A 3012-nucleotide genomic window follows, 5' to 3' on the forward strand; every position below is an offset into this window, starting at 1 on the left:
AAACATTTGACTCAGTAAATCAACAAGCTCTGTGGACTGTGCACCAAAGATTTGGATGTCCAATCAACAGTATCACAATCCTCCAATATCTTCATGATTATACGGCTGCAACTGACTTGGGAGACCTGAAACAGATTTTTAAAAATACTTTTCCAATTCAATCAAATCAAGTCCAATTCAGAGTCTCAACAAGTTGAGACATTTCCGATCCAGGCTGACAAGACAGGGCATGCAATCCTCTACCCTGTCTTGGGCCTGATCTGCATGAGCTAAGCTGATTGGAGTAGGTGGAGAATTCCTCCTCCAAGGCTTGATCTCATTTGCATCTTAGCCAAAAGGCCGAGACACCGCTTTTAAAAATTGCTTCATAAGAAACATATGAAGCTTAAACGCAACCCAATGACCTCAACCAAGCGCAGCATCTGCATAACTACACTTGATCTCTCCGGGAGACCGGAAACAGATTTTTTAAAACTACTTTTCCAATTCAATCAAATCAAGTCCAATTCAGAGTCTCAACAAGTTGAGACATTTCCGATCCAGGCTGGCCAGACAGGGCAGCGACCATTTACCCTGTCCTGGGCCTGATCTACATGAGCCAAGCTGATTGGAGGAGGGAAAGCAATTCCTCCTCCAAGACTTGATCTCATCTGCATCTCAGCCAAAAGGCCGAGATACCGCTTTTAAAAATTGCTTCATATGAAACATATGAAGCTTCAATGTAACCTAATGACCTCCACCATGTGCAGCATCCAATCCATACTACACTTGATCTTAGCCAAAAGGCCGAGAAGCGATCCGGAAACAGATTTTTTTATTTATTTCAAAAATATACTTTATTCACACAAAAAAAAACTCTCCAATAAAACATCGCAAAATTACAGATCCAAATGTCATAAACAGTGTAAAAAAGAATCATTTTTACAGTCTAATACCGTGCTCATTTACAAAAACATTACATTCCGTTACATTTCGTTTCTTAAAACTATATACATGTGTCAGAGTTTACTGTGTGCTGTTATTTTTCAGGTTGGCACACAGTTACGCAGGCCGAGGGTATTCTGCAGTTACCCGGCCCTCGGTCTGCCTCGGTTGAGACGCTTTACACGGTGGCCTTTCCCCATTGTGCCTTGGCGGCGGCTGCCCCAAGCTTGAGCGCGTCCCTGAGCACGTAGTCCTGGACCTTGGAATGTGCCAGTCTGCAACACTCGGTCGAGGACAATTCTTTCAGCTGGAAGATCAGCAAGTTTCGGGTGGACCAAAGCACGTCCTTCACCGAGTTGATGACCCTCCAGCAGCAGTTGATATTTGTCTCGGTGTGCGTTCCTGGAAACAGCCCGTAGAGCACAGAGTCCTGCGTCACCGAGCTGCCCGGGACGAACCGCGACAAATACCACTGCATCTCGTTCCAGACCTTCTTTGCAAAGGCACATTCCACAAGGAGGTGTGCCACTGTCTCATCAGCCCCGCAGCCGCTTCGAGGGCAGCGTGCGGTGAGGTTGAGACCCCGGGCATGCATAAAGGATCTGACGGGGAGTGCCCTTCTCACCACCAGCCAAGCCAGGTCTTGGTGCTTGTTTGTGAGTTCTGGTGATGAGGCATTCTGCCAAATGACATTGACAGTCCGCTCAGGGAACCATCCGACAGGATCTGCCGTCTCCTTTTCTCTCAGGGCCTCAAGGACATTACGATCCGGAAACAGATGCTTTCAAAATCACAATAGGTTAAAACCAGGCTGTGTGATAGCCGCCATACTAATGACAATGCTTGATAGTGGCTAGTCACCTCATCAAAGATCAGCTGTCCTCTGTTGTCAGTATGAAATACTGCCGAGATGGAAAACTCTTTGACCACAGTCATCTCTGTGCTAAATCTAAATTGAATGCGATAGGCATATATGATCTACAGGTTAACTGCAGTGTTGTCCATTCTGCACCTGATTCGCAAGCCACTCTAGATCTCGTTAATTCTGCATGCCAGAAACATGGACCGGGATTCTCTCAAACAAATTCTGTACCGAATTTGTGTAAAAACTGGAGTAACACCCGTTGCTTTTTTTAGCAGGATATTCAAAACGAACCTCCCACACTCTGTGCACTGCAGAGTGCCTCAGGGAGATTCATGCTGAAAATCAGTGAGCCTATTCCCACAGGAGAGCTTGGCAGCATAGTGCTGAGCAGGCCACTATGCATGCACCGACCTGTCAGTGTCGAGATCGGCACATGTGCAGTAGCCCCACACTACCGGCTTCCCGATCGCTGGTCAGCCCTGTGATACCACATCACTGCCCCTCCGATACACCCACCCCCCGATTGCTGGCCTCCCGGATGTCTCTGGGCCAGCCCTGATGTCCTGATCTACCTCCCTTCTGGCAGTCCTGATCTCCCTGACCAACCCCCATCCCGGCAGCCCTAATCAGCCTTTTCCTTCCCTCTTCCGGCGATGTCAACTGCAGAGTGGCAGCAGGAACTCCCACCTCCACTGATCTCCCCCATAGGCCCTGCCCCCTCCAGTGGGCAGTGCCAAGGTGTCCCCTGAGCACTGCAGGCTGGCAATACCCAAGGGGCACCCCCCTTACCCCTGATATTCTGGGAGGGGCCCAATAGCCTTACTTCACTCTAGCGGGGTCAGGCTGCCAGCTCCCCCGTTAGTGGGCAGCTGTTGTAAACGCTGCTGGAATGAGCCGCTCCTGGGGGAGGTTGGGGGGTGGCTAGCGGGCCCAGAAACTTCAGTCCCAGGCCCGCTGATGACATTAAAACAATGATTTAAATATGGAAATCAGCTCTGCACCGATTTCCACAAATCATGGCCCCGGAGACACGCGAAGGCCGTGATGCCCAGCGGGGAGCCCGCTAAACAGGCTCCGCTGATGTTTCCTGGCCTGTTGCGCTGCTAGAGAGATGCAGCGGGCTGGAAGAATCACCCGCCATGGCTTGTCCATGAATGTCATCAAGCACCTATCAATTCTATGCTGAAGGAGAAACATTGGGATATGTTTAGCACTTCCCAGAC

At 49.5% G+C, this 3012-nt stretch overlaps 1 pseudogene; it reads right to left on the bottom strand.

Moving 5' to 3' along the window:
* Positions 1 to 594: 594 nt before the first annotated feature.
* Positions 595 to 798, bottom strand: LOC144491992 (U2 spliceosomal RNA; annotated as a pseudogene).
* Positions 799 to 3012: the final 2214 nt, after the last annotated feature.

The sequence above is a fragment of the Mustelus asterias genome, chromosome 3 (assembly GCF_964213995.1).
Source record: "Mustelus asterias chromosome 3, sMusAst1.hap1.1, whole genome shotgun sequence".
NCBI lineage: Eukaryota > Metazoa > Chordata > Chondrichthyes > Carcharhiniformes > Triakidae > Mustelus > Mustelus asterias.